Raw genomic sequence first — 13,135 nt, 5'->3', positions numbered from 1 at the left:
ATCCCTTTCCGCGCTCGCCTTGCCTTATTCCTATCCACTTCAAAAAACCTACCTCTTCCAGAATTCTCCTGAAAGAGTTCTTTCAGAACCAAGCTCTCTCTATTCGAGACTTCTGTTAATCGTTAGTAGTTTCTTTAGACGTAACAACAAAAGTTATATCGCGAGATGGAGATCTTCTAGAGTAGATGAGAAAGTAAGAATTTATACTGCAGTTGTATGTTTAAATGAAAGCACTATTCCGAGCACTTTGGAAACGCAATAGCCCGAAAGAGGCTACCCGTACACAGTTAATCGCTGGTACGCTAGCAGGGGATGAATCAAGCTCCAGAAAATCGTTCACGGAAGACTCGGGAGCGGAGGATCGACAAATAACGACGATCAATCGTCTAACAAACGTTGAACTCTCCGAAAACAAATTTGCCCTCGTTACTTATCATTTCTTCGCGATTACCCTGGACTACGGATTAGCCGTGCATTGTTTCGCGCGAGGAAACAAATTAGCCGTTTCGCCGGAACGCCGTGGAGTCTCGGGCCGTTCCCGTTCCTCCATGGTGTTCGTGTCGAGGGTGCAGGAACACGGAAACGCTTACCCAGCTCTGACCGTTCGTCAGGATTACCGTAGCTTCTCGAGCAGCTTCAGAAGTGGTGGCAGTCGGGAGTACCAGCAGGAGCAACACCGAGGCTGCTACTTACCACCCCTAGCAGAAAGCTCACGGAAATCATTTAACTGGGAAAGAGTGGAGGGCGAGGGAGGAAGAAGAGAGGGCGAAGAGACGCTCGGTAATTATTTTACCGGCGAGAAGCGAAGGAATGAGGAATGCAACTCCAACCCCCATCCCCCTTTTCGTCTACCCAACCCACCTTCCGCCGGTGGCTTGATGCTAATTCTTACTAATTGGTTGCATTACTCTCGTTTCATTCACCTGCCGCGGTCGCTTCCTTTCCTTCGAGACCCCCCGCGTCTCGATTGCTCGCGCGCTTCCTCATCCTCGCGTTCCTCCTCGTTTCATCGACTGGTCAACGATTTATTCCGAACGCTCGCCACGGTTCGACTTCGACTCCCTTCTTCGTTTCGGAATTCTTGGTTTTCGACGTAGTTTCTTAATCGTTCTGCCGAAGGAAGGATGGGGTCACGAGGTAGAAGTTAAACGAACCATGCACCCCTAAGAATCATTTATTTATATATACTGTATCATTACACATTTTTACACTGAGAGGATTTTTGCCTTATTATTACATTAGGGTTGTTTCATTGGGACCTGACCCAAGCTTTGCGAGGAACTATGGGATTATTGGACACCGTTCGCGCGAGTGTAATCATCTTTGCTCAGTGTCCTCCGCGAGGATCCATTCTCGTCACGTCGAGACAAACGGGCACAGTTGACTCTCCATCTAAATCTTCCTCCTTCGTTCGGCTCACCCTGGCTCCTTCCTTCCTCCTGCGCTCGCACGGATAAGAAATGAAATTAAAATTCTCGGGGAGACTGAAACGTCACGTTCCGCCCCCGACCGTGTCTCGTCTCGTTCCATACCCCTGAAGAAGTAAGCGCCGATCGCTCGGAGTATCCACGAGATAAAGCGAGAAGGGATCGATACTGGATCAGATTCGGTCCGTGGATCCTCGTATCGGCACGGACTCTGTTCGTCTCCTTTTCGTTCTCCATATATAAAACTTTCATTCTTGCATCGCCCAACCTACTTGACTTTGATTTTACAGTAAATCCTAAATATTCGTACAGAGATTTGTACTTGACGAGGTCCATCGTCCTTTACAAGATATTTATGGTAATAGAAATTATGACTAGTGCTATAACACTTTGCGCAAGGCGGTCCTACGACAGAAATGAACAATATTATTAAACGTCTTTATTTTGGATATATGGAACACACATGGAATAAAATCTTGTCCATTTCTGTCCTATAAGAGTGAGGACCGGTGGGGAGTGGCGACCCCACACACCTGAACTGTCTTATCGGTCTAGAGACCGTGTATGCGGCTCCAACTGAGTAAGCAATACACTCCAAAGATTTCAAAATAACCTTCCATGTTTGTTTCGTCAGAAAATTTCGCATCTGTACATTCAATCAGTCTCATCATTTAATAACAGCCTATTTAGTCGATTCCTCAGCGTCTACGCGATCTTGGACCAATTTCCTCTTCAGTTTAAAGTTCGTAGGGTCGCGTCTGTTCCTTTTCGAGGTCCTCATCGAGCGCCTTAATCTCTGCGCGTTGATTCTCACCTGGAAGACACACTTCTGCCTTCGATAGAACACGCCTCGGTCCCTTTGACTCGCAGAGACGGGGCGCGTTGTCTAAGTAATTGTTACTCCATCGCGGGGGTTGATTATAGTAATTTTCCTCACTCCTCGAGCCATCTCTACTTTTCTCCGGGCGTCTTCTCATTCGCCTCTCCGCGACGCTTTGTCTCGACGCCCTAACTCCGTCACGGAAATTAGTTTTGCCCTCGTATCGCGCACCAACGCTGGAACCGCAGGATTTATTCTATCAACGAGAGCGTTGTTGCGTTCGCACGCAAATTCCCTTTAAATTCTGTTTGTTCTATCCGCCGTGGGTAATTGATCTTTGGCGACGCTTTGAACATTTGTCGTCGGTTGCTGAAACGATAGACGATAGCTCTGAGCGATAGACTCGTTTGAAGCCGAGAAGTTGAGAAGCTGAGAAGCTGAGAACTTTGAGAAGTGCTTTCCTTTCGGTATGTTTAGTTCTTTATTTACTTAGATATTTATTTATGTATAGAGTTTGGAAGCTCGAGGAAGTCTCAGTATCTAGTAATTAATTTTGTATCTTCTCGCAACATGGCGACGAGGGCCAAGCACCCCTTTGCCAAGAGTCTGCAAAGTTCGTATGATTCGAGTCACGCGGAAGATTCCCAGCAATTAATTACGCCCTCGAATTTTTACTCCCAGTGGACAGAATACGCAGGAACATATGACGGGTGGCGCAAAACGAGCAGAATTCAGCTCTCGTCGGTTTTTCTGTGGTTGTCTTTCGGCGATTTTATCCCGTTTCCGTGTAAGTTACGTCCCCGTTTCTTTCTCTGGGGTCGAAAGTTGCCTTCGTCCCGTTAATACCTTCACGGCGATTCTTTCGACCATAAATTCGTCCCGTGTTATATTTTCTATCGTGTAAGGGATGACCTTCATCGAGCGAGAATTCCCTCGGTTTTTGCTCGAGACGTGCCCGTTAATTCTTTCGTCGCACGCGACTCTACACGTGAACGAAATTTTATTCCACGTTTTCTTATTCAAACAAATCAAATCTCTTGCCATTGTTATAGCGGAGGCTTAGCGTGTAAAACTCGAAAGAGTTGAGAAATAGAAATTAATCTTCGTTCAGGGTCCATTACAGACACGACGATCAGGATAGAGAAAAAATTGAGACGAGGAACATGGCGCGCAAGATAGGTTGGATCGCAGTCGAATGGAACTTGATCCGAATAAGAAAGCGATGGCGGGTGCGAATGGTATCTATTCTGGAATGCCATCTAGTCGATTGGTCCAGTTTCTTGGATGATGTCTCTCCGCAACCCCTGTCGTCTTCCACCCTTCGCTTTAGAATACGGGAAGAATGCGTCTATCGGCTGTCAGACTCCATCCTCCTCTTCCCTTCGTTTCGCTTTCTTTCTCTCCCATCGCCCCGTCGACGCTGCCACTGTATTTCTGAGGCATATTGTTATTATTTTATGTCCTCGAGCGATATTATCCGAGGTCGATAAATCAATCTGTCTACCCATCAGTCTTCGTGGCGTTGCACGCGTTCAAAGACGTTCCTTTCCATTGTAAAGAGAACTATAGTTGCAACGCGTAATCCACAGTCCGCTGCAGTGCTCGCGCGAAAGCCAGGGATTCTTAACCATTCCGAATCGAAGATTTTTGCTGCGTTAGGTTCGGAGGTGGGGTCTTCTTTAATTTAAGAAATTGTTCGATTACCCCCACCGAGGAGAAAGTACAGTATGCGATTTAAAAAGACGATTTTTGCCTGATTCGGTCTATTTTCTGCACAATTACGATCTGGATCAAGTTGGAACGAATCGACCGTGATCTTGAGAATGTTAAGAACCACTGGTGCGAGCAGTTGGTGGACGATACAGGCGTGCAAACCGATCCTGGCTCACGCCTCGGTACGCGGAGTGATAGGCGTTTTGTAGGGAGTCACATGGCTGCCACGAAAAGGGTGGCTCTGCTAGTCCTGGGACTATAATTCTGCGTTATCGGTGAGTTCACGGGCCAACGCATCCCTTCCTGGAAGAGTAGCTGATCCTACTCCGCTGTTACCACCCCGATGCTCCGTCACCCCGACCACTCCAGAGGATCGTATGCTTTGTTAGGAATTCGTAATATATTCGTTTCGTAGACACCTTTCGAATGACATTTTCATCCCTGTGGCTCCTTAAGTTAGATTGGCTCTTTAAAGCTGAGCAAATTTTTGGCAGAAAGAGGGATGAAAGATCTGCTTTGAGTTTCGGTAGTCTTCAAAGTAGGATATTCGAAGAGTAGGACGCCATCGTAGGATTTGGGATATAAAAATTTGATAGGTGGATTATCTTACTGAAACTGGGATGAATTTTGCTGTGAATTAATAACGCGAGGAGAAGTCTGGAACGAGGACCCCTCGTGACAGAGCGTAACGGAGGAAATGGTTGATTTGAAATAACGCGACGGGACGCAGCGAGGCGATACTCTAGCCAGAAATGATTTAAGGGTTGTTATCGGGAAACGGGGCTGTGGGTAGGACTGTCCACGTCAGCGAGAACGTCCAGTATCAAATTCGGTCCACCCTCGAGTCCCCCAGCAAGCCTTAACCTCGACGGTAGGATTCTGGTTGCGTCCACCTCGTTCGAAGGGACCCTCGCGCTATAGTCAGGTGCATTTAGGCGAGCAGAAACGTAGTCGATCGGCTTCTACGTCGAGTACGATCCGGGGTTCGACGTGACGATGCCTACGCGTCAGTATTGCCGATGTATCGTCTATCAGGCCGAGTTCACGCGCGATTGCCCCGGGGGGCAATGGCGAGTGATAAATCGATGATTAAGATGAGCCATCTTCCGTGAACGCTGTCCCCGTCCTGTCTCTCCATCGAGCAATCGGTATCGATCGAACCCTGTCGCTTCTCCGCGCTACAACTTTTCCGTTTTCTAATTAATCCTCTCGTTCTCTCGTTAAAAGGAAACCCGGCGACGTTGTTGCGCCAACTACCTCGTATTACGAAACAGTAGTTACATTATCGCCTGATGACGCAGGTATTCTTACCCAGTCGATAGAATCGAGTACTCTGTCGGTTCGTTAGGCTCGGTAATGTAGAATCTCAGAATATTCTGTCGATAGTATAGAGTATTCTATGGGTAAGGCTCGGTAACGTAGAATCCCAGATTGTTCTGTCGATAGTGCAGGGCATTCTATTTATAAAGCTCGATATTGTAGGATTCCGGAGTACTATGTCGATAGTGTAACGCATATTCCTCGAGTCAATACAAAGATATAGCAAATAGCAGTTTTCCTTTTTGTATTCCATAAGATCCACGAAACCAAGTTCCCTATCGTCGACAATCCGTTCCGCGATTTCGAAGATCAAGAGAGCCAGGAGTTTGGCGTCGTTGATCCCCGACCAACTTCCGTCCAAACGACTCGGAGCGATCGATCTAGGAAGTACGAAGCGACGATAGCGAACCAAGTTCCCTGGCAAATTGGAAGAGCCCTACGGTAATCGCGTGAAATTGCAAGGCATCATCCCAAACGAGACTGCGTCCTACCTATATCCACAGTTCCTCCTGGTGGAGCGTACCTGTACGTGGATCGGCACCAGAGTTTATATCCGAGGAGTGCCACTGCCGCGGCCAAAGTTTCGCGTACGGGGTCGCCCTATGGATCCTGGCCTGACTCCGGGTTCTTGGTTCGGCGCCACGTATCGGCATGCAAACGAGGGAGGAAACGTTCCGAATAGTTCCAACTTACTAATGTCGAAGATGGGGAAGGTCGACAAGGCGTTCGCTTTGGCGACGATCGCTCCGACACGCTTAGCTCAAATACGACAGGACTCTCCAACGCGATGGAACTCGATAAGGCAAAATCTAAACTAGAAGATTAAAGTAAGAAATATATGCAGTAAATCCTATAAATAGTCGTATCATTTATGTCTATCGAAGAAGTTTACTAAATGAATTTTTCGACTGATATTCAAGCACTCAATCATCCCAATACGCTACTCGAGCATCGTTCCACCAGGATGTTAGCCACCGAATTAAAACGCGTACACGAGGGGGTAACGAGTCCCAGAGGGCGTCGACAAAAAGAGCGTGAATTACAAGCGGGTCGCGCTCGGTGACAATTTGCTTGTTCTTTCTCGCAAGTGTCGCAACGTCGGATTAGATTGGTCTTCGCGAATCCAACCTCGTGCCATTGCATTCTGGGACGACTCCGGGGAGTTTGGAACATTTAATTGGCAGCGTCCAGTCGTAATCGTGGGCCTCCTTAATTTACGAGGCGAGATAAACGCTGGTTAGCGACTATCTCATCTGTACTCATCTGTACGGGTTAATTTTGGAGAAAATTTAATGGCGAATCGGAGTAACGAACGGCCGTTTTCGCGGGCCCTGGCTGAGTGGAGGGAAGATGCAGTCGTGTGCATTTTCCTCCAGAATAGTTTTATCGTGCGACTTAGAGATACGATCTCGGCGCTAACGCGAGGTCCGTGACGTTTTCGGAGGAAATTAAATAGAGAGTCCGGTGCACACCATGCGATCCTTCCGCCGTGCCAAATAACGCTGGCCGTGATTACTTTCGTTTAGGAAGAAACCAGCTACGTTTCGCGGATGAGAGTGTATAACGGAGGATCGTTTGTCGACTTGGATGGAGGCCACGTTTGGGTAGAGTATCGACAAGGAAACGTTTGTTTTTAGCGGTTTTCTAATAAAAAGGACACGTCATTCCTCTTTAGATCTAATCGAATGTGCCGATGAATCGAATTGTAGACTCGAGGTCGCAATGGAGTGCTCGAATCGATTAAAACAACCAACAAGATCTTTTCTAGCGTTCCAGAGTAGAAATCCCTCCTTAGGATCAACAATGTACCGAACGGAGGGTTTATCCTATGAGCGGGAGAACGGTCAGCTTTACTCTAGGGATCGACCAACGATCGAGCGCGTCTCGAGTACTGTCCATTCCCAGCTGGACACTCGTGGAACCTGTTTCAAGTTTATTCCTCGGCGTGACGTTCCGTTGCCGAGTAATTTTCATTCTGCAACGGTACTTTCCCTTATTTTCTATTTTTTAATCAAATCACCGCTGCGATCTGATCGCCTAAAAATTCCTTCCCAGCGCAAGACGCCTCCTCATCAACCCTTTGAGTCACGCCCCGCACTTTGGAAAGCACCGGTTCCATCCAGTGGAGTCTCTATGTTATCGACGTATGAATGGCTGGAAAATACGCTGGAAATTGTAGCCTGGTTCGTTCCCGACAACGTTTCCAGGAAGCTACGCCTGAACCAAATTGTTTTTGGCTGGGTCGTTCGCCTAGGCGTGCCCCGGCGCAATATTCGGATTGGATCGGAATTGCGAAGAACACGCTTCAGGAAGGCGATGGAAAAAAGGTACGGGAAGTCAGTTAGACTCGTCGGGCGGGGGGAATCTGTATATTTTACAAATTTCAAACGTCCCACGCAGATGGGGCTGGTTTACGTTGGCCGAAATTATTCAACCCGTGCCCCACCGCCCCTTCTGGCTTCTCCCGGTCCACCCTTTGCCAGATCGTTTCTCTCGTCTTCTGTTTCGCGCGGACACCCGTCAACCGGGCCGCTTTTTCCACAGATTTTGCGCGAAAAACTCGAAACTTTCGTATCGTCCGGACATCGTAATGCGCTGTGATTCGCGTCCACTCATCCCCGTTCGTCTCTTTATCCTCTGGCGAGTTTCGCTGTGTTACCGTCAGGATCAATTGCGAATGAAAAATTGCAAAGTGCCGGACTCCCCGAGCTTTTATCTGGCCGTGTCCGAACTCGTTTCGAGGATTGGAGGCAAGTCACGCACTCGACGCATTGGATTACGTTCACTCGCTCGTTCACCGAGCTGGTAACATTTTCCCTTTGCCAGCAATTGTAGAAATTACGGCTGGGAAGACTTGGAATGTCTAAGAAAAGTCTTTTGTGTAGGAGTTGGCGAGGCACTCGATTGGATTTGTAAAAATCAACTATTTGTAATTCACCATATAAAATTTTAAGGACGCGTCTAGTAGCGATAGGATCGTTTAGGATAACGATAGGAACACCGAGATATGGAAGTCCAAAAATCGCGACGAAACCACTGTTCGATACTTGCGATTTGTAGGGGTAGATGTAACTTTGGGCAAGTGTTCGGTCGAGAGGAATTTGTTGAAAGTTCCATGCCAGGGTCAAAATCGTGTCCTCCGACGGCTGGATCGGGTCTGAAGCCAGTGAATTAATGGCGTTCTTTCCGTGGTTTCCGCGAATAGTATACGTATGAAAATTTTCAATTACTCGCATTTCGGTCGGTGCAGTCCGGTGGCCACGCGTGTGACACGTCGCAGAGGGGACGAGGGAATAGGGTGTGGGGGCGTAGGTAGGTCGGAGGTGGACGGCGGAGGAAGGGGTAGGTTTTGAGAGGGTGTGGGCTCTGCGTAGAGACAATAGTAGGCGGACAAAAGCGTGATATACGGCGACCCACGGAGCAGTGGTATTAAAATCATACTTTTAAGCCCTCCATCCTGCACCCCCGAGCGGCGTACCCTTCGCCGCTACCAGCCCTATCCCCTCGTTTCGTGCTGAACCACAAAATGGCGGTGGATGGGTGGTGTCTCCGTCGGTCTCACGATGCCGCTGGATTTAATTGGATTCGTTGCCTGTAATTAATGCAGCTCCATCGGCCTGCGGAAAGGTGACCGTTCTCGATTTCTTTCCCCCGCGGTTTGGGGGTTGGCAAGGTCGCTCGGTAAAAATTCGTTCGAAAAAGGAAACGATCAACGTGGATCGTCGATGACGGCTATCTTGTCCGCGCTAAACGTTCGCGTCGCAATGTCTGCGTTCCTATTTACGAGTGTCGCTCGTTTCGCTTCGTTTAATGTTTTCCGGCTGTTGACAATAAACGTTATCGTCAAACGCTCGAATCGATTCTGTCCCGCGCGCGAAGCGAATTAATCCGCGTTTATATTCCATCGAGTACGTAATCGAATTGGTTTGGAACGCAATCGATCATCCATTAGCGTCATTGTTAATCTCATCGAAAAAATAGGTTGCCACGAATAAAGAGAGCGCGAGTCCCGAAATATTTTCAATCGTTGGAAAAATTCGCCGCGTTTTCATTCGAAATTGCTCGGTATCCACGACGGAGTTTAGAATCGGCGGGTCGTTCGACTCCTAGTTTGATTTAAAGTCCTTCGAAAGGGATGATGCACGGGGCCCTGAATGCGCTTTCGCATTTACACGCAGGCACGCGTGAAATGAATATCTCCACCCTAACCCGCGATCTACCGCAAACGTGTATATTTCACGTTGGCATCATTATTTCAGAGAGCCGACTTATTTTTGCCCTTGCCGCCTCAAAGGATCCAACGACTTGCTTTCGTCGCGCGTATGGAGTCTTTCTGGTGGTTTACGGGCTCCGTACAGGCTCGTTTCGTGTAATATTCGAAAAATTCTGGTGTCCATAAGTCGTCTCCGATTGTGATCGTCAATTAAGCCTTAGGAACTGATAATAAATTAGTAAGGTGGTTTACTTCATAGGTAATACAGGATCGATAAGGTACTCTGTCGGCTGTGCAGAACATTTCTCACAACTGTTTTTTTTTATCGTACAACTCGTCGGTTGATACCGTTTCCCTGTCGCCTAAAACGTCAAATCCTCAATCGGAAGGTGAATGCGGGCAGGCAACAAGTAGGGCTTTGCTCGCGGTAGGAATATCTGAAATTCGCGAGATATCAGCCACCCCCGACACGATCTGCAATTAGAATCTCGGAGTCCGTCGGACAGGAGCAGCCCCTGGGGTCGTTTGGACGAATCCTCGGCGTTACACGGGCCATTGGGAATTACTCGGCGCCCGTGGCTTTCGGAAAAACGTTCCACTTTGTATAATGGCCGCTTGGAAGGAGCCAGGAACTTTCGTTGTATACGTTTACGGGGGGGTTGCAGGCGCGTCGCGTTGACTATTTCATTTTAAAGTCAAAACGCCGCCCTGGCCGGGGCTCCGAACATCGTAAGAGGGTTGCTGGTACTATTATAACTTTGTAATGGCCTACTAGCGCGTACTTTGCCCTGGATATTGCCTTAAAGGGCGCAACCGTGAAACGTCCCCTTTCGTAAATTTAACTTTCAAACTCGCGCGACGCGTCGCGTCGAACCCGCGACCACCCCTTTTTTTCAGAGGATGTGGATAACCCTAAACCCAACCAGTTATCGTTTCGCGGTACTGATTATACTGTGAGGACCAAAGACGAAACGTATAGGACAGAAATTATTTGAACTTCTTTATACGGAAGAATTTTACAAAGTGAAAACAGGAGCTAATACTATTAATTCCAAATGAAAGAATTCCTCGCTATTTCGACGGACCAACTCGATTTCGGAGCATAAGCGAGGCGTTGCTGTATCGCGCGACGACAGGGTTAGGTTCCCGACGGTTCTCGAGTTGATAGAGGAACATTAAGAAAACTAAGTACCCGAGTGGGTCGTGGACCTTTTAACGAAGGTTATATGTATAGGGATAGAGTGCAAGGAACGAAGGACGAGGGAGAAGGGACCTCGGGAAACTAATTTTCGCGATATTAGTCTTACGAAATTGGTTATTGATGTTCCATTCGTCCGCCGATAATGGCGGACGGAAGCGATTCTCCGGTGAAAGGTCGTAAGTCCAGGAAGGTCGAGGATCCCGGGGAGGCCGTGCCACCCTTGCTCCCAGCTCGTCCTTCTTAAAGGAATTGCTTCCTTAACGGGCGTTAAATCGACTTTCCCGGCCGGTCTTCCTGGCTTTGCGATTGACAAATATTTCGTGGTCGTCCTCGCCCTCCGATCTATTCCCCCCATTTTCGTTACTCTTTCCTCCCCTCAGAATCTTGCTCGAGGTGCGCTGCAATCCTCCGCCTCTATCTGGACCGACGTTTTCGGCCTTCTGGCCAACTTCCAAGAATCCGTACTCCATCGTTAGCCAAGAATGCCCGAGGAAAGGAACCGAGGAATCGATAAATTCGTGGAACGACCGACTGCCCACGATGAAACAACGTTTTCCCCTCTATCCAGCTACCGAGATGATCGCCGATTTAATTCGCCACACGGATTCCCTGGCGAGGAAACCCTCTAAAAATTTCGGGGATCCCAAACAGTACCTACGTGTTCGAAAGCAGAAATTGTTGGTTAAAGAGATCTTTTATCTCAGGATTCCTTAACCCTTTCAGATTTGAATTATTTTTTTTTCTAGTGTAATTTAATTTTTTAATTAAAACTGGCTTCTCTTCGTGTGCACAAATAAGGACATTCGCCCTAGACGATAGTGTTGGTAATTTTGAAATTTTACGTCCTCGATCGTGGATGCCAGGTCTGAAAGGGTTAAAAATGGCACATTAATCTAACAATTCTAAATGTCTAAACAAATTTTCTTAGTCCTCGTGATACATGTGAATTTTCTATAAAAAGCAAAGTCCAGATTGCTATTGGTTTTCTTGGAATTAATTCCCAAAGAAGCGTCTATTTGGTGGGGATCAAACCAACAATTTTAAATGCTGTCGAACGTCTATAAATAAAGGATCGTGTCAGCTGTCCGCATTCTTCCAGCCGTCTAAACAGGGATCAAGCGAGATTTCGATGAGGGATCAGTTCGCACAAAGGACGCGAAACGAGACCCGCGGTGAAACGAGCGCCGGAACGATGTCCCGTTTTGGACAGATCGTAATCCAGGGATCGAACGACTCGACGTTCGACCAATAAGTTGCCCGCTGTCGCTGGAAAGTCTCTACGCGCATGATTTGCAGCGATGCCGTAAATTCGGATTAGTCCGAAATTTCGAGTGCGCCCTTCGTCAAACTTCTCCATTGAGGATCAAAATTCTCGACTGGATACAAATGTCTAATAACGAATGAAAGTTAAACGAGAATCGCAAGTTTTTTATCGTTGTATTTAATTTGCTGGCTAAAAATTGACATAGGAAATACCAAGCGGAATTATCGTCTCACGTTAGGAGAATAGAGAACTGTATAATACGTACAACAAAGTGTGTTTACGCGTTCGTTGAACAAATAAGGATACACTATCATAGGAGATTAAAACGTCGAAAATGTTTCAGCATGGAATAAATGCTCTATACCCGAGAGCATGAATTAATGACGCCTATAGGAATGGCATAAACATTGCGAATAAAGCGCTTTGCGGTGTTTCTATTCGCTATCAATTAATCGACGAAAATTCTGGCCATCTCTGTCGCTTCGAACCGCCCTAAATTCACTGGAAACCCATCGACCACAATCTCTCGTTCGTATTCATACGCGGTGGCGTATGAATACGCTTTAAAGACGACCAGGCGAAAGAACCTTCCCGTTGCGATTAGGGTATCCTTGAAACCTCGCCCATAACTGGGCGAACTTTCAAAGAAACTGGACAATGTACGCGGCTGGGACCCTTCACTCGCTGAAACTTTAATCGCGTCGTAGCAGCCCTCGCGACTACCTCTTCGAATTAAGCAGCGTTAAGCACTGCTGACCTTCTTTCGGAGTTTGAAACTCTCGTTTGCCACGCGGATGAAGTCAAAGGGGATGTAGGCGAATAATTTATGCGCGACACGACACGTGGCGGGGCACGGAACCTGTCGATAAGTAGCTATTTAGGAAACCAACGTTTGGATCCTCTCGATTAGACCTTTGACGACTTTGCATCAAACTCCAGGAGTATCTTTGATAGGTTTCAAACTTTAAAACTTCAGGATGGATCATTCTCACCTGAACGAGTTCCCAGTGGGACTTACAGTGAGTCTTATATGTATTCGTATCCTCTATATCTGTCGAAGGTATTTGTCTGAAGTAAATGATAGGTTTGATGTTTCCAACCAAATTTCACTCTACGATTCGAACTCACGATCTTCGCACCCTACGATTCGTGTTCTTCTTTGATCGTGTTCTACTCC

This window comes from Hylaeus anthracinus, unplaced genomic scaffold (genome assembly GCF_026225885.1).
Source record: "Hylaeus anthracinus isolate JK02 unplaced genomic scaffold, UHH_iyHylAnth1.0_haploid 3, whole genome shotgun sequence".
Classification (NCBI taxonomy): domain Eukaryota; kingdom Metazoa; phylum Arthropoda; class Insecta; order Hymenoptera; family Colletidae; genus Hylaeus; species Hylaeus anthracinus.
This window is presented reverse-complemented; position numbering follows the sequence as displayed.